The following is a 26,243-nucleotide window of genomic DNA, read 5'->3' on the forward strand; positions in this document are numbered from 1 at the left end:
ATCCACCTCTTCCCAATCTTTCTGTTCTTCCTCCTCTTTCACTCCTTCCAGCAGTCCTAGTAGCAGTGGAGGACTGAATTTGAGGCCAATCCAATTGGCCTTCAAACTTTGCATAGAGTGCTTATACAGTGGCACTCTCCTCATGGCTTCCCTCATCCTGTTTAGGGAGTGATACTCCCTGATCCATAGGCTGTGTGGCAATGTGTTCCACCTTCTCATGCAGGCATGAATGCAGTCATCTCCAAACAATCTCTCCATGTCCTCGAAATGTGCAATAGCATGGGCCTGCTTATCAACATAGTATAGGACAACTTGAGGATTAGCTGCAAGGTGTTGGTGGGCATAAATGAGAGCCAGGGGTTCTGCTAGTTCTGCTCTAATCATTAGGGTTCATTCGGCTCTTTTGCCATCATTTTCTGGATCTCTGTTGTCCTTTTCTCTTCATGGCTCATCCAAGATGCCATGGCCATCAGATGCAAGTCTCCCAATGCAACATTTGGATCCCATAGGTTCATATCAGTAAGGTCCATCTTGTGCAAGTAATAATTTGCTAGCTTTCCTTTGTCCTTAGCTGAACTTTGATCACATATAAGCATGAATTGGCCATAATCCTGAAAAGGTATTGTGCCCCTCTGGACCAGTGTCTTGATGTGAAATTGGAGCCACTGATCCTTGAGGTACACTACATATGATTTGGCTGGCTGCCTTCATTGTAATGCCTCCATAGCCTAGCTAGCCATGCAGGCTAATTGGGCTTCCTTTTCCTGTAGTTGCCTTCTGAAGATCAACACCTCATTTTCTGCCTGGGATTCCCTTTCCTGTTGCTGTCTTATTAATGTCTCACTGTCTGACTAGGGTTCCTCTTCCTGTTGCTATCTTTTTAATATTGACAGCTCATTTCCTCCTTCAGGTTCCCTTTCTTGCAGCTGCTTCTTTAGCATTTCATTTTCTGCCTCCAATTGAGCTCTTCTATTGCTTTTTGTATCCCTGACCATGCTCAATTCTTTACCCATCTCCCTCAATTTGTTTTCCATGTGCCCAATGTATTCCACCTCTCTTGATTTTGCAATCTGCATACATGTATGGGTCCTTACTCTTTCCTTTTCCAACCCAAAGAAAAGAGGGACTGCAAACTTTTGTGGGATGATTTCCCCCCTTCTAGAAGGTTGTAGTAAGAGCCTAAGTTAGGTTGAGGTCTAGGCTCTGGTATATTTTTTGCCTTGTCTTCCTCCTTGATCTATTCTTCTACCTTATTTTCAAGTTTTTCAGTCTCTTGGAGCTTTGCCAATGTCTCCTGTAGAGAGGTTTACGCCTCCTGTAACACTATTTTAGAGTCTATTAGTTTGATCCTTTCTTTCCAAGTAGAGTTATTAGGACTTCCTCTTTTGTAAGCAATGGGGATTTTGGAGGGAGATTCCTCCTTTGTTGTAGTAGAGACATCTTCAATGATCATGGGCTCCTTTGAAGGTGGTTGAGGCTTCCCCATCTTTATCCTGGTGCTCTTTTGAGCCTTGAAGTACATATAGGGTTGTCTCTTCCTTTTTCGTTTGGGCTTGGCTGGAGTACTAAGTGCAGCAAGAACAGTTGTTGCCTCTCTTGCTAGTGTCTCAAGAGACACTTCTTCTTGCTATGCTTCTTCTCTTTCATCTGTTGTGTTTCCTGTTTCTACTATTTTTGCTTCTATTGTCTCTGATTTTGTTTGCTTCTCTGCTTGCTTAGTTTCTTCTTTGACTGTGACAACCTTTTTCTACACTGTCTTAGGCTTCTTCTTTTCAGTTCTTGGCCTCTTCTTTTTCGCTATTGTGGTTTTACACTTTTCTGCTTTTGATTATTTCTTCTTCTTTGCTTTAGGCTCATCTTTGGTGGTGTCATGTTTCTCCTCTCCTATCTAGGTTTCTTCCTTTTCTAGGTGGGGTTCCTTCTCTTCCAATTGAGTCTCTTTTTATTCTTCATGGATTTCCTTCTCAGCTTCCCTTTTTTGTTCCTCCTTTTCACTCTCAGATGGACTAAGGTCATCAGTGAGAGCATTTATATCATCTTCTTTAGTCATGTTTCTGAACATCTCCCAGGATATGGGGATTATGAAAGTGTGGAGGGCATCCTCCACCAGAAATTTAATTAGCTCGTGGTGAGCCAATTGTTCTGTAACCCCTGCCTTCAATTTACTGCTAGACTCTATCAAGGATTGGAGGAGAAAATATGGAATACTAAGTTTTCTAGATGCAGGAAGGTCCATGCCATATCTTACTTCATGTAACAGTCTGAAATGGTACCCATAAATTATGTTGTATCTTCCTTCATAGCAGATGTATTTCATGATGTGATAACTGACCTTATTCCATGGATAAGGTATACTTGTTCTCCTGGTGTCATTCTTATCCTCCACAGGATGTTCATAAAGTTCGAAAAAGGTCTTCTTGGCAACTTGACCCAGTGGTTTTTCTTCCTTGCTCCAGGTTAGTCCAAATGGGATACCGGTGACCCTACTGATGAATTCCAATGTGAGTTCTATGGTTAGACCCCTGAAACTGACAATGGCATGGGTTTTTGAGTGAGGATTTAAAGACAATAAAAATTCCTCTGTGACTTCCTCATCATAGCCATGAAATGTTTCAAAGAAAGGCATCCAATTTTTCTTGGTAAAGAGGGATACCACTTCTTGATGTTCATGCAACTTAGTTGAATTCAAAGGCTCCTTCCTCATAAAACCCCCTGTCATGATGTTTAGAGACTGCTGGAATGTCTTAGGTGAGGAGCAAGGCAACAAATTTCAAACCCGAAAATAGAGGAATAGTTGAGGTTTTCTTTCTGGGACCAAAGGGAGAGTTTTCGAGTTCTTCCTTTTTAACAAAAACAAATTGCAACTTTCCTTCCCTCCAAACTCTATTCTTAAACTTGCATTACCTCTCGATTTGTTTGAGGGAAACAATATCTAAAAAAACAAAGAGCATACAAGGCAATGTTTTTTCCTTTCAAAAAATGAACAGACCACCTCAATGCAAGTTCACTTTTTTATAGGCTTAATTTCTTAAAGTTGCATCATCTCTTTACATAGGAGAATACCACGGAGGAGAAAGAGACAATATTTCAGTGCAGAGAGCAAATGGAGAAACTGCATATATTTTTTTACAAAACACAGGCAGACTTTGTTCTCACTTTTCCCTTTTTTCAACTCAATACTTCACTTCGAATCCCACCACCTTTTGTATATATATGGAAATGTAGAGTGGGTTTTACTGAGCCTACCTTTTTACAGCTCGAATCTGTCTTGAAATCTTGAGTTTTTCTCTGCGGTTCTGCTCACTGGCCTTCCTATAGAAAGGCTCCTATAGGACTATGTTTTCACTCTTGTAGAACCCGATAATGCTCTAGTAGAGCCCGATAAGCAGAAGGGTTCTAAAACTGGTAGAGAGCGACTGTTTCAAGGCTCTGGAGGTGCTAGGTAGCTCATTACAGCTGAGAGCACGATGATACAAATGAAACCAAAGGTGATGAAGGCAGTCGACTGCAGTGTACTTAAGCTTACGGGAGTGTTCTGCGGTGACGAGGTGAGGTGGCAAGAAGGGTACGTTACCCTCATCTGAACTATTGGCCCCTACTTCAGTGCCATTATGAAACTTCATGCTGCCTACCTGCAATCATGTCCATCATTCATGTTAGATGTCGCCATTGCCTGTTTTGAGTTTTTCCTAAGTTGACTGAACACACGTGCCGATTGCACCCACTGAGCACCGCTTGAACTGGACGAACGAATCACAACCATCTCAGTTGTCCATGCAGTTTTTAAATTATACTCATGCAACAGAGGAACGAGTTTAGTCACGTACCTGTTAGTCGCTATCGTGTTGTTGCATGCTCAGACCTTGGCGTTCTATCCATGGACTTTTGCTGCTAGTGCTTGTGGCTTCTAAATTTGGTGGCTCAGATACCTTTGTATTGGTGATCTTCAATCAGGACCTGGCTCCTTGAATGTTTTATACCTTTGTGGCTACACTGGCCCTGCCTCTGGAGCTCGATTTTTAAGGGGATCAGCTATTATAGGAATCCTGCAGGATTTCCTGTAACTGCTTCTCCCTCTAAAACTTTTGGCTGAGGCTTGAGTAGGGACTGGAGAGGTAGCTAAGGAAGGTTTTGTAAATCTAGCGAAAGTAGCTGGTATGCACTAGGTAAGAGTTAAGTTAAGGATGCTGCTATTTTATTCTTCATTTTGTTTATTTTTTAAACAAAAGAAACAAGATTTCTGCGTTTTCTATGCAAGGAAGGAAGAAGCGAGTGGAAATGCAGTAGTGCAGGGATGGAATGGAGAGTTAGGAGGATGAATGGTGGTAGGGGGGTCCACACATCTTCTGGACAAATTTCTAGCCCTCTGATCCTTTTCTTGACTTGATTTCGAACTATCTATGATTTCTACATAAGCCTCCTGTAGAATGCAGAGAGCCTCCTGTAGGATGCATAGTTTGCCAGAATAAGTGAGACCAGGGACTAGGAAAAGATAATAGTGATGGAGAAATGGTCTATCAAGGATGTATTCAGCTTGGCCATGTCCCTTTTTCTTCTGTGTCCTTCCTGCAATTTGTAATGCATTCATAAGAAGTTAATTTTTCTGTACCTGTTTTTTTCTTTTCTCTTTTTCTCTTTTTTTTTTGAGGATGTGGGTGGAGTGGAGGTAGAGACTTGCTCCACTACCAACACTATTTTACTTATATTCTCAATGAATTCTTGCTTGGAGAGGGGCTTCCTATAGATTTTCAACCTATGCCAATTGACAAGCATGGGGATGGCTTCTTCATTGATGGTCCTGATCACAACTGAACCATTTTCATTGCACCTTTCTACTATGTATGGTCCCAGCCATCTTGTCCTTAATTTTCCCTTGAAATATTTATACCTTGAATCATACAGTAGTTCCCAATCTCCTTCCTGGAATTGTCTCTCTTTGAGGTGTTTGTCATGCCATATTTTCCTTTGGAGCTAGACTACCTCTGAGTGGAGAAGGGCTTGCAATCTTTGTTCATCCAATCCATTTAGCTGTAGTAACCTTTCCTTTTGTGCATGGCTAAGATCTAGGTCCAACTCAGCTTCCATCCTTAGTGTGTTATATTCAAATTCTATTGACAGCAAAGCCTTCTTCCCATAGAACAGCTCATAGGGTGTGAACCCTGTGGTGGTGTTATAGGCCTAGGTGGCCTCAACCAATCGATCTGCCCAATATTTTCTATTGCTGCTCACTACCTTAGTCAAAATCCCTTCCAAAGCTCTGTTAGTGACTTCCACATATCCATTTGCTTACGGATCGTAAGGGGTGGAAGTTCTGTGCTTAATTTTGTGATGTGTGAGCAGGTCTTCAATCAGATTGGAGGTACACTGACTCCCTTGATCTGTGACTAATTCTCTTGGATATCCAAACTTGTAGAATATATTCTCTCCCAAAAACTTGGCTACTTTTTCTTCTGTTGCTGCCTTGATCACCTTTGTTTCTGCCCATTTTGTCAGATAATCAATGCACATGATGATGTAAGATTTTTGCTTTGAAGGAGGGTTGACAGGACCCACAAAGTCCATGCCCCATTTCTCAAATGGCTCGAAAGTCACTTGAGGTTGCAAGGGAATCTCATCCCTTGGAGTAGGTTTCCCCATCCTTTGACACCGATCACATTGGCTGATATATCTCTTTACATCTTGATGAAGAGTGGGCCAATAGTAACCTACTTGCAGGATTTTGAAGACAGTCATCTTTGCTGCAGAATGGCCCCCACAGGGCCCATCATGACAGGTTAAGAGAATGTCAAAAACTTCCTCCTTCCTGACACATCTCCTAAAAACCTGATTTTGGCCAAGTTTGAAGAGATTGCCCCCAATCCAGGTGAAAGGGAAACTTTTCCTCATGATCTTGCTCTTTTCTTTTAAGGACAGGTGTGGCGGGAATTGTGCGGAGACCAAGTATTTGCTATATTATCAAACCATGGAGAGAGTACTGAGATAGAAAATAGGTATTCATCTGGCATTTGATCATCCACCATTTCTTCTTCACCTGCAGGCAAATCTATTCTAGACAAAAAATCAACAACAACATTTTCCCTACCCAGCTTATCAACAATGGTTAAATTAAATTGCTATAATAAAAGCAACCATCTAATAATGTGAGCATTTACATCTGGTTTGTTCATTAAATACCTAATTGTAGCATAATTAGTGTGTACAAATGTTTGATAGCCAGTGATGTATTGTCTGAACTTATTTAGGGAATGGACTAGAGCCAAGATCTCCTTTTCGGTTACAGTGTAGTTTAACTCTACCTTCGACAAGTTTTTACTTACAAAATATATGGCATAAGGCAGCTTCTCATCAACTTGCCCTAAGGCTGCTCCTATCACCTTGTTCGAGGCATCTCTATGAATGTGGAAAGGTAGGGCCCAGTTTGGACCTCTCAAAATTGTGGTGGTCACCAGTTTACTTTTTAAGGTATCGAGAGCTTCTTGACAGTTATCAGTCCATATGAACTCGACATCTTTTCCTAGAAGACCAAACAATGGAGAGGCTACCTTACTAAAATCCTTGCTGAATCTTCTATAGTACCTTGCAAAGCCTAGGAAACTTCGAACATCTCTTACCTTTTGAGGAGGTGGGACCCTTTGAATGATGGAATTTTGTTGGGGTCCACCTGTAATCCTTGCTAAGAGATTGCATGACCCAGCATGGTCCTTCAGTCATCAGGAATTCATATTTTTTAGGACTGAGAGACAGGTTCATTTCAGTACACTTGTCCAAAACTTTTCCCAAGTTAGACAAAGATTCCTGGAAGTTATAACCATAACGGGTAAAGTCATCCATATAGATTTCCACTGCATCATGGACCAGTTCAACAAATATACTCAATACTGCTCTCTGGAAAGTAGTGGGAGCATTGCACAATCCGAAAGGAAGGACCCGATATGCAAAGGTACCCCAAGGACAAGTGAAAGTGGTCTTATCTTGGTCTTCCAGGCTGATTTGGATCTAGTTGTACCCGCTAAACCCATCTAGGAAGGAGAAAAACTTCTTCCCTGCCAGGCCATCTAACACTTGAACTATGAAAGGAAAAGGAAAATGGTCCTTCTTTGTGGCCTTGTTTAGTTCCCGATAATCGACACAGATTCTCCACTTCCCATTTTTCTTTTGCACTAGCACCAAAGGAGAAACCCATTCATTTTCAGAGATAGGGTAGATGAATCCTGCATCCAGTAACTTTTGCAGTTATTCTTTGACAATGTCCTTAAGGGCTGGATTCATCCTCCTTTAAGGCTACCTTATTGGTTTGCAATCTTCCTTAATGTAAATGTGATGAGTATAGACTGAAGGGTGCACTCCCTTCATCTCCTTATATCTCCAAGAAAAAGCATCCAAGTGGTTTCTTAATAAGCTACACAATTCTTCCTCCTGAGAAGTGGATAGGGATGAGTTGATTTTCAAGGTTCTTTCTGGGCCGAATTCCATATTCTTAAATCAGAGAGAGGATGGGTCAGCCACACAAAGATCAACTAAAGGATTGGCTTGGGTTTCTTCCACCGGCTCTTCTAATGGCAACACATTGGGGAGTGGATTCTAAATCAAGTTTTTAATAAGATCATCCTTGGTTTGTGGGGCCCCCCATGGTAGCTTCCACTGCACACAATGGTGCGGAATAGAGTTCATCCTCATCTTCCTCCTCCAACCAGAGAGGTAAATCATGTTCTAACAAAGGTTGGGCAGGAGGATATAGGACTAGCTACTTGGACATATGCCCATTCTTGATTGTCATGTTCCTAGCTTGACAACTAATGTAGGCATCTGAAGTAGCCAACTAGGGTCTTCCCAGGATGAGAGGATACCCAACGAGCTTTTCCTTTGGCTGGAGAACTAGGAAATCAGCAGGGTACTCCCAAGAATCGATGGATACCAATACATATTCCACAATCCCTTCAAGGGTCATGATGGAGCAGTCCGCTAACTATAGTATTGTTGTGGTGTTTCTCAGGGAGCCCTGAAGGTTGAGCTTGAGCATAGTTTCCTTGGTCATCACATTAATGAAAGCCCCTAGATCAATCAGGGTATGGGAGATTATGGTGCCATTGATGTAGACACTGGCTACAAGACTTCTAGGGTCTAGATATTTCAGACAGAATACCTGCCCCAACATCAGGTTAGATGGTTGTCCTATGACATTGATAGTTGGAGCATCTCTCCTGCGCCTGCTTGGGTGCTTGAAGCACTTCTCCTTGATCATCTTGTTGTATATAGGAACATTCTTTATGGCTTGGAGAAGTGGTATCTTTACACATAATTGTTTCAATTCTCCCAGAAGTTCAGTTTTTTCTAGGGTAAGTTGTGTTGTTCCAGTTAATCTCTCAGGAAAGGGTGGAATAACTTTTGGTTCGCTTTCCTCTTTTCCTTCCTCATCCTCCTTAGGGGGAGGCTGGTTATTTGGGAGAACCTTCCCAGATCGTAGGTTAATCTCCTGAATCTCGACAGCATAGGTCGGGCATGATGGTTCCCCACTATATACCTTCTGGGTCTATCTGTTATTCGGGTTCAGGTTTGGTTGAGCAGGTATTTGGGGTTGCCTTAGTGGAGCAGGAGGCAATGGTTGTGGTTGAGAAGGTGGTGGAGGCAAAAGAGTGGGAGGAGAGTTGTACTGGGGCCTCCACCTGTGATTAGGTGCATTCCACTGAGGCTGTGGCTGAGCATAAGAGTGAAATGAATGAGCAGCTAATTGACCATGGTATTGAGATGGATATGATCAAGGAGGGGGTGTGGACCAAAAAGGATGAGTAGGGGGACCCTAAGAAGGCATGGAAGTGGCTTGATTAGGGTTGTAATATGACTAGGATGTCCCTTGCATTCCCTGCTGATAAGGTTTGGGCCCATGTGGCCTCTTCTGGTTCATCAAATAGAGGTGTTCAGTGGCTCCTTCAGTCCCCTGGTATGCAGCTTTATGTTCGGGCAAGGAAGGGCACTGATTTGTAGAATGGTCTTCTTCATAGATTGAACACACTTCTATAGAGTTTAATGGACATTCGTTCCTGTTAATCATTAGAAAATGTATGTGATTGCCACTTATTTCATTATCTTTTCCTTTAATTCATAACTTCTTTACATTATGAAATGGGCATATGATGAAGGATTATGATAAAGTCTAAGAGATTTGTGAGTAATGTAGAATAACTAATTATTACCTTTTTCTATGCAAAAAATGAAGAAAATGTAAGATCGCCATTTCAAAGGAAAAGACAAAGTGAAACCAACTATTTTCCCTTTAACAGGGAACCGCATCCAGACGAGACAATCCAAATCGGAGTGCATAAGCCAAGAAAAGGAAGAAGAAATGCCAAATCAGCACAAGAGGACGAAGAGATGATTGAAGGATAATGATATGGTGAATCCTCAGAATCCTTTGATCATGAGGTATCACTACCTTGGGAATATTCGTATCTTTGATATTTCCACCTTGCTGCTATAAAAAGGGACAACGTTACTAGCCCAAGGGGTGGGATATTATTGTTTTATAGAATCTATTGTTGTAAACCAAACTTTGATCATCAACTCTCTTTAAGGAGTGATTACTGTAACTTTCTTTCCATGATTAATATATAAACTTTGTTTCTATTTCGTCTTTGATTCTAGAGTAACTGTAGTAGTGCATCCCTGGAGGCTAAGGGTCCAACCCTAGTGGATCACTTTCTTTTTGTAAAAATCATCCAGAACGAAGCCGAAAAACCTAAAGAGATAGAATCCCCCCAAACATTAATTCAGCAAGAAACTCTCATCATTCAAGACCAAGGAAGTGTTGTTAAAGCCATTCCTGTTAAGGCCATTCTTGCTTCTTCTAGCCAACCTAGGAATACCCTCCTAGAAATCCCGTAAGGTTATTGGCACATATTTGACCAAATGGCCCACAACCAGCAAAACCCCCAAACCTCTACACTGTAATATCCCATTGTAAATACTACAGTTAATGCGCCTATGAAGGCCATTCCTCTCCAGCACATCCCTACATTCCATGGCTTAACATCGGAAGATATAGATGCATTTTTATTTGAATTCGATGTGTTGTGTAGAGGATATGACTATACCACCAACCCCCAAAAGCTGAAACTATTTCCCTCTACATTGAAAGGGGCTGCTTTACGATGGTTTATGGGGTTGGGTGGAGGTGTTATAAATGACTGGGATTAGATGAAAGGTGCTTTCCTGAAGAAATATCAGGATTATTGTAGGTCTAGAGAGTTAAAAGATGAAATATTTCAGATGGTAGCTAGACCTAATGAGACATTAGAAGAATATGTTGAACATTTTCATTATAATCTTCAAAGATCTCCTTACGCATCATTACCCTTACCTGAAAATGTATTAAAAACAACACTAACTAAAGGCATGAAGGAACAATGGGTTGAAACACTAAATATTATGGGGAAATGAGATATTTATCAAGAAAATTTTGCTAACATCATTGATTTATGAATCAGGAGCTCACAAGGCAGCACAAGGCTAAAACCAGCAAAACATGACAGGTTTACAAGGAACAACAAGATCTCTGGAGAAGGAGTAACTCATGCAAAAATTGGAAATTTACTAGAAAATTTCAAAACTGATATATTGGGGACTCTGACAACACAACTCGATATTATGCAAGAGAAACAGAAACAAGCAGAAGTAGAGCAAAATATGGCAATATTCTGTCCCAGATGCAAACACAGCCACAAAGAGTGCCCACTAGATGCATTTCAAGTCTGCACTATTTGTACAAAAGACCACTCTACGGAGAGTTGCCCCTCACTTCCTGGTTTGAAAGCAGTATACAAAGAAGTGGAAGAAGAACCAGAACTGGTGGACCTACTTAATCAGCGCCGTCAATAGCAGCCGCGATAATTAGGTATGTTCTCTGATCCATCTTCTTCTTTCCAGCCTCTGTAATATCATGCTTATCAATATAATACAATGTGGAAAAATCAACCTCCCTTCTCAAATTGGTCACAACATCCATTTCCTTCATCATCCCCTTGGCCGAACCAAACAAGCTAATCTAATTAGCCTAATTTCCCCTACGCTCCACCATAAGGGCAAAAAAATGCATATACAACACAATGGTCCCCTCCCACTTCGCAGAGTCAAGCCTGGCAGACAAACTGGCAAAGACCAATGAATTAGCCAACAGGAACCATTCCACTCCCCCAACTTACACTGCCAGCACTACAACAAAACCCCCAGTCCAACTTAAGGCTGCAACTCCCAACCCAACCCAACCCGAACCCAAATAATAGACTGGTTCAATCTATTCAAATAATCGAAACACCATAACTAGAAACTGATCTGAGGGATTGCAACGACCTTCAATTAAGGTCTAGGTGTATTGTAGAAACCGAGGGAGACAAACAGGCCCAAGTTGAAAATCAGTTACCTATAGAACAACCATTACAAGAAGAAGATGTGGTCAGACAAAAGACTCATGACCAAGCAACCACATCTTCTCCCCTACTCCCAGAATGATTAATCATACCGTGCCCTATAAAACATCCTGACTTTGATATTCTGGGAGAACTAAAGAACTTGAACAAAAAAATCCCACTCCTCCAAGCTATCCAATATATCCCAATATATGAAAAAACCATTAAAGAACTAGACTGTATATAAAAAAAAGGAGAATAAAAAATAACCCAATAGTCCAAGTAGGTGGCACCCTATCTAATCTATTATCAGGGAGAGAAGCACCTGTCAAATATGCAGACCCAGGAAATCCAATAGTGACAGTGCAAATCAATGGACAAACCTTTTCAAATGCATTAGTTGATTTAGGGGCTGCAATTAATATTTTAACAACCACCACTTGTCAAAAACTGGGCATTACATCAGTAGAACCAACCTCCACCTTATTAGAACTGGCTGACTGATCAGTGGTTAGGCCAGAAGGTACACTACATGATGTCATGGTATCTGTTGATTCCTAGGAATATCCTACCGAATTTCTGATAATAAACCACAAAACCGACTTGATGGACACCCGTTAATTTTAGGCAGGCCTTGGCTTACGAATGTTGATGCTTATATTGGCTACCGACAAGGCAGTATGACCATAACTAAAGGAAGTAACATCAAGAACCTAGCCTTATACCCTCTAGCACAGCCAAGTGTAACAATAATAAAAACTAACAAACATTCTGTATCATACCTCACCGAAAACATTAGATCCCCATTAACCATAGAAGATTCCCTCGATTTTAAAGATCAAACAGAGGATGATGTCATTAACAAATTCATTAACCAAGCTGAATCTAGATCTCACATACAATGTCACATGATAGAGGCAACATTTAACAACGAACTAGAAGAAGATCCTCTCAAAGACACCCACGATCAAACAATACCCACTACCTTTGTTTCAAACAGCAAAACTATAGAGATTGAGCCAGGAAAAACCTTAAACATCAATAATAACCTGAGTCCTGAATAAGAAGAGAAATTGATCCAACTACTAAGAAAATATAAGGAATATTTTGCATGCGGTTATTCGGAAATTAAAGGAATCGACCCCCAGCTTTGTACACACCACATTTATACAGAAAAAGATGCAAGACCTATTCTCCAACCCCAACGGAGACTCAACCCTCACCTGAAAGACATTTTGAAAGCTGGATTACAAAAACTTTTGGATGTAAACTTTATTTATCCAATCTCCGATAACAAGTGGGTCTATCTGCTAGTTATGGTGCCAAAGAAGAATGGAAAGTGGAGGATTTTGGTAGATTATAGAGAATTAAACAAATCCACCCAGAAAGGCCACTTCCCCCTTCCATTCATTGATCAAGTATTAGACACATTAGCAGGAAAGAAATTATTTTCATTCTTGGGTGGCTTCAGTGGATACAATCAGATTCATATTGCCCCTGAAGACGAGGACAAAACCACTTTTACCTGTCCTTGGGGAACATTTCCCTACAAAGTCCTACCCTTTGGCCTATGCAATGCCCCTGCCACGTTTCAAAGGGCCATCCTCAGCATCTTTTTAGATTTAATAAATGAAGGGCTTGAAGTAGACATGGATGATTTCACACCATATAGAGATGATTTCAACCCAGCACTAGACACATTGGAAAAGGTGCTACAATGATGTATTGCCACCAAGCTCTGCTTGAGCCATGAAAAGTGTTATATGATGATGACTGAAGGGCTCAGCCTAGGTCGTTATATCTCAGCAGCTGGAATACAGGTAGATCTGGCCAAAATTCAAATAATTTTGTTAATACCTACTCCTACCACACAGACAAAGGTACGAAGTTTTCTTGGATTTTTTGGTTATTATAGGATATTTATAGAACATTTTTCTCAAATAGTTGCACCTCTATATGCACTAACGGGGAATGTGATTTTGTTTGGATAGATAAATGTGATTGTGCTTTTAAGGATCTGAAAAAGCTTATGTCAACAGCTCCAGTTCTCAGAGGTCCAAACTAAAACCTGCCATTTCAAATTTCATCAGATGTTTCATACACAGCGATTGGAGCAGTCCTTGGGCAGGAAGAAGACAAAAAACCATATGCAATCTATTATATTAGCAAGAATTTGTCTCCTAATGAACTAAACTATATTGTTACTAAAAAAGAATTTTTAGTTGTAATTCATGCTGTAAATAAATTTAGGCATTATATAACTGGATATCCTATTTTTTTATATACAGATCACTCTACCATAAAATATTTGGAAAATAAACCAATTACAAATTGTAAAGTAACATGATAGTTTATTTTATTGCAGGAATTTGACATCACAATAAAAGATTGACCTGGGAAAGAGAATCCTGTAGCTGACTTTCTCTCACGAATGCCAAAGCTAGTGGATGCAACAGTAATCAAAGATCAATTTCCAAATGAACATTTATTCGCTATTACTGTCAAAACACCCTGGTATGCTGATGTTGCAAATTGTTTAGCAATAGGCAAATTACCAAAGCATCTGACCCCCAATGAATGAAAACAGATTGTGCACCGTAGTACCTGATTTTCTTGGATTGGGGGCTACCTATTCCATACAAGGGCAGATATGCACATCAAAAGATGTGTCCGTGAAGATGAAATATTTGACATTCTAAAAGCCTGTCACGATGGACCATGTGGCGGACATTTTGCAGAACAAAGAACTAGTCACAAAGTTCTACAAACAGGGTATTATTGGCCCACAATCTTCAAAGATGCAAAGAAATTTGTTCAAGCTTGTGATAGTTGCCAAAGAGCAGGACGCCCTAGACAATCCGACGAAATGCCTTTGAACCCACAGCTAGTCATTGAACCATTTGAGCATTGAGCGCTCAATTTTGTTGGTTCGATCAACCCATAATCAAACCAGAAAACATATATTTTGGTAGAAACAGAATATGTGACCAAATGGGTTGAAGCAGAGGCACTTCCAAGAGCTATAGAGGATTCCATCATTCATTTCTTATTCCAGATATTTGTGCGATATGGCCTCCCAAGAGACATAATCATGGATGACCATAGTTTGCTGGTAATAAAATTGCTACAACATTAAAAAACTATCACATTCAGTACAATATTACCACTCCATACCACCCACAGGCAAATGGCCAAGTAGAGAGTACGAATAAAGTAATAGAAACAATATTAACAAAAAACATTACATCACACAGATGCGATTGGGCTACAAGATTGCCGGAAGCCTTGTGGGCATACCGAACAACGTGGAGAAACACCACTAGTTATTCATTATATCAACTAGTATTTGGAAAGGAACCCATCTTTCCAATAGAGTTCGAAATACAAACATTGAGAACAGCACAAAAAGTCGGTCTAGATTTAAATGAGGCCCAGATTAATAGACTACAGCAAATCAATGAGCTAGATGAAATCAGGCTCTCCGCTCTTCAACATACTACATTAATCCAACATTAGAGAGCAAAATGGCACGATGCCCTCATCAAAAAGAAAGTCTTCCACGAAGGAGATTGGGCACTCCTATACGATTCTAGGTTTTAGGATTTTCCGGTGAAACTTCAAACTCACAGGCTAGGACCGTATGAAATCCAGAAATTGCATGATAATGGCACCATTACTTTAACTACCATTGACGGATCTTGTCATACCTTTAAAGAAAATGGCCACCGAGTTCAAGTTTACCACAAACTGCTTACTCGGGAATCCTTCTACTAGCAAATTCGGAAAGACTCTGCAGATTCTGGCTGAGGAAGAAGACTCTTCCTTGCCTTTGGTTCACTAAGTAATTTGATTGCTTTTCAAAATTTTGTACATAAATTTTGTTGTTCTATTCATGTAAATTATTTTCTATACAGATTTATGCATTTCTGCATCTTTTTTACATTTTGTTGTTCCTTTTCAAAGGAACAACATTTTCACCACTTTGCTATTCCTTTTCAAAGGAACAGCACTATTGCATTTTGTTGTTCCTATCGGAAGGAACAATAGTTCACTACTTTGTTGTTCCTTTCCAAAGGAACAACACTTTCACCTTTTTGCTACTCTTTTCCAAAGGAACAACATTTTTGTTGTTTGCTGTTCCTTTCCAAAGGAATAGCACTTTTGCATTTTGCTGTTCCTTTTTGAAGGAACAACATTTCCACCTTTTGATGTTCCTTTCTGAAGGAACAACAATTTCACATTTTGTTGTTCCTTTCCGAAGGAACAACACTTTCTTTTTTTGTTGTTCCTTTCCAAAGGAACAACACTTTCGTTTTTTGTTGTTCCTTTCCAAAGGAACAACACTTTCACCTTTTTGCTACTCCTTTCCAAAGGAACAACATTTTCGTTGTTTGTTGTTCCTTTCCAAAGGAATAGCACTTTTGCATTTTGCTGTTCCTTTTTGAAGGAACAACATTTCCACCTTTTGATGTTCCTTTCCGAAGGAACAACACTTTCACATTTTGTTGTTCCTTTCCGAAGGAACAACACTTTCTTTTTTTGTTGTTCCTTTCCAAAGGAACAACACTTTCATTTTTTGTTGTTCCTTTCCGAAGGAACAACACTTTCATTTTTGTTGTTCCTTTTTGAAGGAACAACACTTTCGTTTTTGTTGTTCCTTTCTGCAGGAACAACACTTTCATTTTTGCTATTCCTTTCCGAAGGAATAGCACTTTCTTTTTTCTATTGTTCCTTTCCGAAGGAACAGCACTTTAATTTTTTGTTGTTCCTTTCCAAAGGAACAACACTTCGTTTTTTTGCTATTCCTTTCCAAAGGAATAACACTTTCGCTTTTGTTGTTCCTTTCTGAAGGAACAACATTTCTGCATCTTTTGTTTGCACTTGCTTTAATTGTTGTTCCGATTAAGGAACCGTTGTTGTTCCTTGAGCGCATTTCTACATTTTTTGTTTGCACTTGCTTTAATTGTTGTTCCAATTAAGGAACCACTACTGTTCCTCTCAGGGAATAGCAGCTTCGAGCATGTTTTTTTTCCTTTGTTGCTTGCGGTTTTTATATGCAAAAATTCTTCAGCTATCCCTCTAAAGAAATAGTAGTTGTTCCATCTTGAGAACAACACTTTTGGAGTGCATTTTTATTTTTCTTTTTGTGTGTATGTGTGAGGATTTTTGTGAGAAATGGTCATTTAAGGCATAGCTATACATTTATGCAAGAATACAAAAACTGGAGGATACTGAAATCAGTAAATCAAAGAAAAATCGTCATCTTTAGAAGAAATTGCTTTGAATTGATAAGAGAAAAGAGCAAAGGACACAACTATTTATATCACCTTGCTGTTATTATTTCCACTAATACCAATATGATTTATTATTTTTTATCATGATGGTTCTTTCTAAATTCCCATAATTCTCTTTGAACATTTTTATTAAATAAGAATAAGGGCATATTTTTCTCTATTGAGATGTTCAGACTTCTTCCACCATCCCTACTCTTAAGGAGTGTTGAGCCACCCTCTGTATATAAATAGGAAAAGTGCTATATAAAATAAAAAGAAAAGAAAAAATGTTTATCTATATGATTACTAACATGATTTGTCAGATGAAGGATAGGGGGTCTCATCAAGAGCCAGTCGACCATGATCATAAGGTAAAAAGTGAAGTGGCATTCCCACTATGGCCACCACACCAAGGACATGATCCAAGAGGCACATCATAAAAATTTAAAAAGTCCTTGGAACAGGAGGTCTCATCATGAGCTGACTTTCCCACCTTTCACTCCTTCCTAGTGAATGGCATTGTGATTCATCTAGTTATCAAGCCAGCACAATGGCCTCTATTCTGACATTGCACAACACTTTCCTAGGCATACACAAAGGATTATGGTTCCAAGAGTGAAATAAATAACTCTGTCAAGGTTATGGACACCTGTGGGCAATAGAGCTCTGTTGATGGTATTGAAATCATATTTCTTATACACCAATAGTCGTTATAAAGCCCTTCTTCTTATATCTTTATAAATGGTTTCAAATGAGATTATGTATATAACCCTTCCGAACCTTTGATACATGAAAATCATTTACAAATCAATCATGATGGTAAAAGTCGATAATGACCACATAAGAACTTTTATTCACGTCAACTGTCATATCCTCCATTTTTCGCATAATATCACGACATTTCCATATTTATTAGCGATTCTATAATACGTCTCGATTTCGGTAATACCCTTATTTTTGTAAACATGTCACAAATCTATACGATGTTCCTTTATTCCACTATATGATGGCAGTTCAGCACGTTTCTCCTTTATTTGACGGCTGAGGATGGCCTATCACATTATAGGGGGGTGCGGGTGATCTCCATAATTTGCCAGCACACATGTCAGCTCATTATTTGGAGGAATTATCATTCGAGAATAGCAAGCCTAACATATTTTGTTTCCCAATATGCATGGCTTGTTGTTTCGACGCCATTTCCATGTTTTGCTCTGCAAAAATTAGTAGTAAGTTAGAAATTTGAACAGCTTGTTGTTCCATCATCTTCTCTGTGTTTTCTTAACAGTGAGCTAAATTTTAACAGCCTGTTGTTCCATTTTCATCTCTATGTTTTTACAGTGTGCTAAAGATGGGAGGAAGATCAATTCGTAGTGAGCCACAAGTGTTAATGGTCTCTGATGCTGCACGAGAAATACTAGCAAGGGAAAGATGGATAGCTTACCTTAAAATTCTACAGCAATCCAACGAGACGGTGACAATCAAGTTTCTGAAAAACTTGCAACAAAATCACTCCATGGTGAGAGGGAGATAGATAACAGTCGCAGATGACACAATTGCTGAAGCCTCGAGACTGCCAGCCGCTAGACCTATGTGGACTCTGAAAAAGGTGATATTGCGAGATGCCATAACCATCTTCCAAGATGAAGAGTGAAACCTTACTATCAAAGGGAAAGGAGTCCTGCCAGCAACCATGGGTGAGCCGTGGGAAGAACAGGTGAGAATTATCCAAAGCTACATCACTTGTGATGGCAGAAAAGACGTGGTAAGGCCACGCCATCTCAAAATTTTAGTCGTGTTAAAGCAAAAATGTGCTGTGAATTTGCCTGTGTTCTTAAATTTTTTATTACATGATGTTTCCTGAAGCATGAGGAAATCTCACCATGTAGAGTCAGTAGTTAGCCACCATGGGTTAATTCTACTGATATTCATTTACAGTCTTGCCCAACAGTAGAGTAGTTGGGAAGAATTTATTTTCTTGATAGATGGGGGACTAGCTTTGCCAGCCCCAAAACGAAAACATATCTCCAGCACATCGAGCAGACCATTGAAATGAAGACAATTTGTTAGATTGGCGAGGAGCAGAAAAATACTGGAAAATTCATAGGGAAACATTAGCCAACCTGTGGAAATACATGATTCAGAAGATGAACAACCCCCAAAATTGGAAGGTGGGGAGAATGAAGAAAAATTGGAGGAAAGCAATGAAGAAGAACTGCAGGAGGAGACTGAACAATCTAGTCAGGAAGAAGGGGAGGAAATAGGGCAGTGTTGTGAAATTCCACTGCAAAACACTCTGCAAGAAGATGAATTGGCCCAAATTTTGTCCAATATGGGTGAGTATGTCCAACCTCATAGCCCACTCAACCCCCATACCGAAGAAGAACATCAGGAGCACTCTGCTCATGATAAAAGTGCACTAGAGGAAATGTGTGACAAACGGGAAGAAGAAGAGGAACACTATGCTCATGATAAGAGTGTATCTAGGGAAAAGAGTGATGAGAATGAGGAAGAGGAACAATATGTTCCTAGTCAGAATACACCCAAAGAATTGCAAGATGAAGAAGAGGTAGAAGAAGAAGTTTCCCAGGAGATAGCAGAACAAACCAGGGTTTCTACCCCTGAAAAACCTAATCAGTAGAACACTGAAGAAGTGTTCCAAGAAGGAAACATGGAAATTGGCCAAGACGAAGGTACAATGCCTGAGGTACAAAGCCCAGGCCTGAGAAAACAAACGATTGTTCCTTCTAATAAAACAAAAGAAATTAAAATATTGCGAAAGGAACAGCAGAGATTGCTTAATGTAATTAAGCAACTTCGACAACAAATAAGAGTCTTAAAAATGGGGAAGAACTCAAAACGAACCTCTGGGGAAAAGCATGCAACCACCCAAGAAAAAATCCATAAGAAAAAGACCAAGAGGACTCAAGTCCAATGTGTTATTTAGAATCACAAGGAACAACATTTGGCAGTTGCAAATGTAGAAGCACAAACAGACAGTGCACCGGCTTGTGATAAGGAAATTCAGACAGAGACACTATCCTCTAGTGAGAAGGGAATTCAAACCATAAAGACTAGATGTTGCAATAAGGATATCCAAGTAGATCTCCAGCCCAAAATTATCATGATGGATAATGACCTGAGGATAGTAACTATGCAAAAAGTCTTGGCACAACCCCAGCAAACAATAGAGAAACTCACAAAGGAAACTGTTCCTCAAGAAAAATACCAGAAGTTACAACAGCAGCTGAAGAACATCAATGCATTGGAAAGCTAGGCCTTTGAAGGATGGTGAAAGGCAGAGGAAAGAGTCAAAAAGGTAACTCATAGACTAGACACAGTCATAAATCAAATGGATACCTTATGTTTTCTGTATACTGATGTTCTAGCGTGTAGGGCACCCACTAGAAACTATGCTTTGTTTTTTATGGAAAGATAATTACAGTTGAAAATTAAGGTTGTCAAGGCAGGAGTACCTATAGAGATAAAAACCATTGATGATTTCATAAATTGTTGTAAGCATTATAGGGTGAAAGTTCAGCGATTGTTATGTGAATTTTTTTTGCACAATCTTGTGTTAGATGGAGAAATAGAATAAAACCCTAGCCCTTTTGTGGGTGATGTCCAACTTCAGGCATTTATTTCTTTTGGTGTTAATTAGATAAAGTGGCTTAAAGCCTACAATGTCTTTCAAAGATAGGAGAATGGATTAGATCTATGGGTGAGGGGTGAACCTAGAGACCCATTACAATTATGGAATAAACATAAGAGCCTAATGAGAACTTAGGGTGTGATCCAGACATTGGGACCTATTCACACAACAATAATCCAGTAAGGGGTAGAATACTTATTTACCATCAAAGACCTTGCCATAGATGCAGCCAAATTCTGATACTAGACTTCTAATCGGAATATCCAAAATAGAGAACCATTAAATTATGAGAATTTTAAGCTAGTTGCTAACCACTTGGGAATCTATGGTGACTTGATTTTGAGAGAAGGCTTGTCTTGGTTAGGCTATAGGTTCTGAAGTTCAGTCATTTGGTATCATGCACCAGGATATAAAGCCTTATATGAATTTCTTGAAGGTCAAACAGGAAATATTTTTGAATTCTTAGCTAGGAATCATGGTTGTAGACCATTGACGGAGAACGATTCTCCAGCCTATTCCCTAAATGCCTTGCATGTCAATTACGATGTTTTCATGAGGCATGAAAAAGGGTAAATAGGGGATGTGTTGAGCATTATAAAAGGTATGTGATTGCCACTTATTTCGTTATCTTTTCCTTTAATTCATAACTTCTTTACATTATGAAACGAGCATATGATGAAGGATTATGATAAAGTTTAAGAGATTTGTGAGTAACGTGGAACAACTAATTATTACCTTTTTCTATGCAGAAAATGAAGAAATGGAAGATTGCCATTTCAAAGGAAAAGACAAAGTGAAATGAACTGTTGTCCCTTTAGTAGGGAACTGCATCCAGACGAGACAATCTAGATTGGAGTGCATAAGCCAGGAAAAGGAAGAAGAAATACCAAATCAGCGCAAGAGAATGAAGAGATAAATGAAGGATAACGATATGGCGAATCCCTCATAATCATTTGATCCTAAGGGATCGCTACCTTGAGAATATATGTATCTTTGATATTTCCACCTAGCCACTATAAAAAGGGACAGATTTGTTATCCCAAGGGGCGGACTATTGTTGTTTTATAGAATCTACTGTTGTAAACCAAAATTTCATCATCAACTCTCTTTAAGGAGTGATTACTGTAACCTGTTTCCATAATTAATATATAAACTTTGTTGTTGTTCTATCTTTGATTCTAGAGTAACCGCAACAGTGCATCCCTGGAGGCTAAGGGCCTGGCCCTAGTGGATCACTTGCTTCCTGTACCATTATTTTCCAATTCCAAGTCGTGTGTGGTTTGATTTCTTTTACTTGCTTCATTCAGTAATCTTTTGTTCCTTATCATTTTGTGTACTAGCTTTGTCATATGTCATTCATATTTGAATAGTAAGGTTATCTTTTACAACTAACATGTTATGTTGTCCATTTTGAAATCATATCGCATTGTTTTTCCCTTACAGATTGGCATTACTGTGTAACATTGTTGTTCCTTTACAGATTAACATTACTGTTCGTTTACAGAGTAACATTGTTGTGCATTTACAGATCGGTATTATTGTTTATTTAACCACGGTTTAGCACTAAGTGTGATTGTTGTTCATTTGGATTGTCGTTCCATTGTAACCACAATTACTGTTTCTTTATCACAGTGGTTAATATTTATTATGCTAAAGACTCAGATTATTGGTTCCATCATTATAACTTCGTTGTGTGTTAACATTTGATTTAGTTTGTTGTGTGTTTACCTTCGATTCAGTTGCTATTCAACATTTTGTAGACTTACTTTAGTTTGTTGTTCCATTCTTGGTTTGTTGTTCCAACCATTTCTGAAGTTAAAGATTGCTGCTTAATTCCTTTAGATTACGATTGTTGTTTAATTCATTTCCATAAGTTAAAGCTTGCTATTCAATCTTTTCAAATAGATTAGTTACTGTTCCCTTTTCTGTTAATTGAATTATCATTTCAAGTAATTGTTTCAGTGTGAACAGAACGGTCTGCAACTATAGTGAACATTGACTATTGCCGTTTGGTTCTGAGATTGGAGATCTTCTCTTTGATTGCTTTCCATTTGCATCAGTTTACAAAGGGAAGAGTTATTGTTACTACACCCTTGACAGATGAAGTGTTGTAGTTTCTTAAATGAGTGATTTAGTTCAAATCATTTCCATTTCTTACCATTACATTTAGAGTTTGTTTCCAACATTTATTTACTCTTGTAAAAGCACTATACTACTAGCATTACTCTTGACAAGTAACCACCTCAAACTAAGTACACTCTTTGAGATAACAAATTGTATCTGGATTGATAATTAATGTAGGGTAAATAGAGGTGAGAAAGACCCTTTTTACTACCCAACAGTTCCTGGGATGCCTTCTGGTGCACTTAAGGCCAAAAAATGGCCAAGGGCCTTTCCACTTATTCTTGTTTCCTTTTGATATGCAAGGTATCCATTTGCATCGCAAGAGTCTGCATCATCTCACTCTTGAAATATTCCAGCAGATTTCCAAATTCACCTATAAGGGATGAACTAGATGAGGATGTACTGGCTAAGGGTTGACTTCCCCTACCTCTCTTTCTGGCTGCCCTAGAATGGTTTCTAAACATAGTCTTTATGTGTCCCCCCTAGCCAGCAAATGGAGGGCATCTAAAAGGTCTTTCAGGACTCCTCTAAGCAGGACCAACTTCAAAGATTCGGGGTGAAGCATGCACCTGGCACTTTTATAACTGAGTTGAAACCTCCCTTCATAATCTTCCAAGGATTCATCGCTTCCCATGGTCATTCGGAAGATTTCTTTCTTGGTATCCTTTGACCTGCAGTAGTCCCGGTATTTGTTATTAAAGGCTTGCTGCATCTAAGCCCAAGTTGTGATGTTGTTGTTGCCAGGTAACCCTATTGAGACCACGGCTGAAAACAGAAACCTTAGAGGGAGTGGGGAAAGAGTAGAGGGTACCTTTCCCATCTGAGAGACCAATGGGAACACTAAGATGAAGAACATAAGCCCTTCAGCCTTACATCACTTCCATGTTGTTGCCTTGTCATGCTTATATAGAAAATACAGAGTGAAAATCAGAAGACTCTAACACCCTATATTTTCCAAAAAAATAGTGACTCATTATGCATACTGAAAATTCATTTTTTTATTTCATTCCATTCTATTTTACTTCTGCAAGTCTCACTTCACTCCACCACCTTATTCCACCAATAAATTTTTCTTCTTCAGCATTTCTTCCATCTCGATTTTTCATTTCCATTTTGTCATATTTTCATCCACACAGTCATCTCCATGTCATTCATTCATAAAGTCACATTTTATTCTGTGTTTTAAATTCGCAGTTGTTCTCACATTCTGAAGTTGTTCGAGTTCTATAGCTAATCCTGTTCTGCATCCAATCTGACTCTGCAGTAACAGTTTGATCATTAGTTCAAGAATAAAGAGGCTAGTTCATAATAAATTTCATATGCAGGTAATGGAGGAGAAAACAACTTTTGAAGACATAACAATATCTAAGCACATGAAGAAGCAAACAACAAAAGGTTAGAAAGTGGAAAGGCATGGTTCTAGAGGTAAGAATGAAAACTTATTTCAAATGGCAATACAAAATGTAAGTTGTATAATTCATATAATCATACTACTATACTCCTTGAATTGTCATCATGAGATTTGATTGCTGTGATTATTCCACCATGCCTTCAAACTTTAATGCCTAATAGTCTCATGATTCAATCTCCATTTTTAACTCATATTTCATTGTAATTCTCCAGCACACCTACTTAACGTTAGATACATGACATAACTCAATTAGATACGACTCTTCAAAATCCTATTGTTCCTTTATTACACCGAGTTTCTCTCTTATACTTCCCTAACCTTCTTGTGTATACAAACATTGTGATACATTGAGCACACAATCATTCATTATGTTTTCAATTCTCTCTATGTATAGCAATATTCTATTTTCCACACAGTTTATGTGTGCAGCCACTCCATTTCATATATCTTCTTCACACTCTGCTTCTACACATTTCACGCATAGCTTCTCTGTTTCGTATACCCTATATGTTTTATCTCCTACTCATAGTGATTTTCCTTCCACATACTCTATTATTTCATCCCCATATCCATAGCTATTTTTTCTTCCATATACCAGTTGTTCCACTGCCGTATACACAATCTTCTTCACACAGTCACTTCATTTCTTAGACAGTGAAGGGAAATTTAAAGAAAAGCAGAGAACATGAGTGATGGGTCTTGGCGTCAGAACAGAACCTATAGGAGTGATGGGTCTCATCATCAGAAAAGAACCCGTAGGAATGAAGTATATGGAAAGTTATCCTCAGTTGAAAGGAATGTTGAAGAAAGCTGGTTGGCTAAGTTTCATTGAAAAATTCGATGGTCACCATAAAGAAATCACCAAGTCATTTGCTAGATCATTTGATGGGATGGATGTGGAGATTGGTGACATAAAGTTTACAGTGATCGAGTCTTTTATTGCTAAAGCAACTGAGCTACCAAAAATTGGAGAGAGGTGGTTCAAGAATAAATAATTCCATGATGAAACTTGGAAAGTCATTCTCCCAAATCCAGGTATGGACACTTCAGTTTTTAAAAGAGGAATTCTCATCTTTGCACTTAAGGGTAAATGGAGTAGCATGATATTAATTTTGCAAAAATTTATTACATGCGAGGGAAGATTTGGTTCCATGTATGTATATCACATAAGACTATTGATGAATTTTCTTGAAAACGGAACCATCAATCTCCCATTTTTTCAGTTGAATAGTTTAAGGAGAATGGCCACTACTGTTCAAAAGAAAATGGAAGATGTAGAAACTAATCTTTATCACTATGGTCTAGTAAAAATTCTAGTTGAATATCACTTAAAGAGTATAGGAGACACATGGGAGAATTTTTTATCAGAAACTTTTTCCAAGATGCACCAGAATTACCTAAAGGAAGTTCTGTGAAAATAAATAGGAGAAGGAAAACCATCTTACAATTCAAAACACTCCTACAACTTCAGCATAGAAAAGCAGTGAAGAAGAGCCCATCTCTGAAACATTAATAGAGATCAGAAAGAAAACAAAATGGAGGAGAAAGATGAAATAAAAAGTTGAGGAAATCCATAGAAATACTCCTGAACCTTCATCAGAGGATGAACAATTACTTTCTAAGAGATTAGTCAATATCAGGGATCATTTCAAGAAAGAGAAGGAGAAGGGGAAAAGAAGACAAGTTATAGAGGAAGAAATCATAGGCTCCCAAAGTTTGAGGAGAAGTTCTAGACTCAAGATCAAAGTGAAGAAAGCAAAATCAAAAGAGGCCCAATTCATAGATTTGGGAGAAGAAACTCCAACTCAGTCCCAAGACAACATCTCATTTGAGCAGAGGCACTCTCCTCAACAAAACTTTGAAAGTAGCCCAAAGACAGCCTCTCCAGGGATTGACCCAATCCAACAATAGATTTATGATTACATTGAGTCACTAGAGCAAAAGAATACATCATTAAATCAAGGTACTTCATCCAACCTTGAGCAGCCAGCTACATCATAAGAGACTTTGACTAGCTCACTTAAGCAAGAAATCTATGAGCTAGAGGTTCTAAATAGGCACATTCAGAAGGAAAATGAAGCCTTAAAAGAACAAAACAAATTGGATAAGATTATCCATGATAAAACTATGCTTCATTTGGGTCTATGGCACAAGAAGAACAGAGAACTAAAAAGGAAAAACAAGAAGCTAAACAAGGCTCTCATTAACCTCAAGTATAGATTTCTCATGAGGAAGCCTATGATGGTAGTTGCAGCAAAGAGAAGCAAGAAGAGGTCAGATTTTTTGGCATAAGTCTCAGAGAAAATGCAGTAGAAGGAGGGAGTTTACAATTTTGATTGCATGGTGACATGCAATAGTCTCGCAGTAGGGGTATGTTGAGTTCCAAA

The sequence above is a fragment of the Pinus tabuliformis genome, chromosome 9 (assembly GCF_031772625.1).
Source record: "Pinus tabuliformis cultivar Carrire ecotype Pingquan chromosome 9, CPIR1, whole genome shotgun sequence".
NCBI lineage: Eukaryota > Viridiplantae > Streptophyta > Pinopsida > Pinales > Pinaceae > Pinus > Pinus tabuliformis.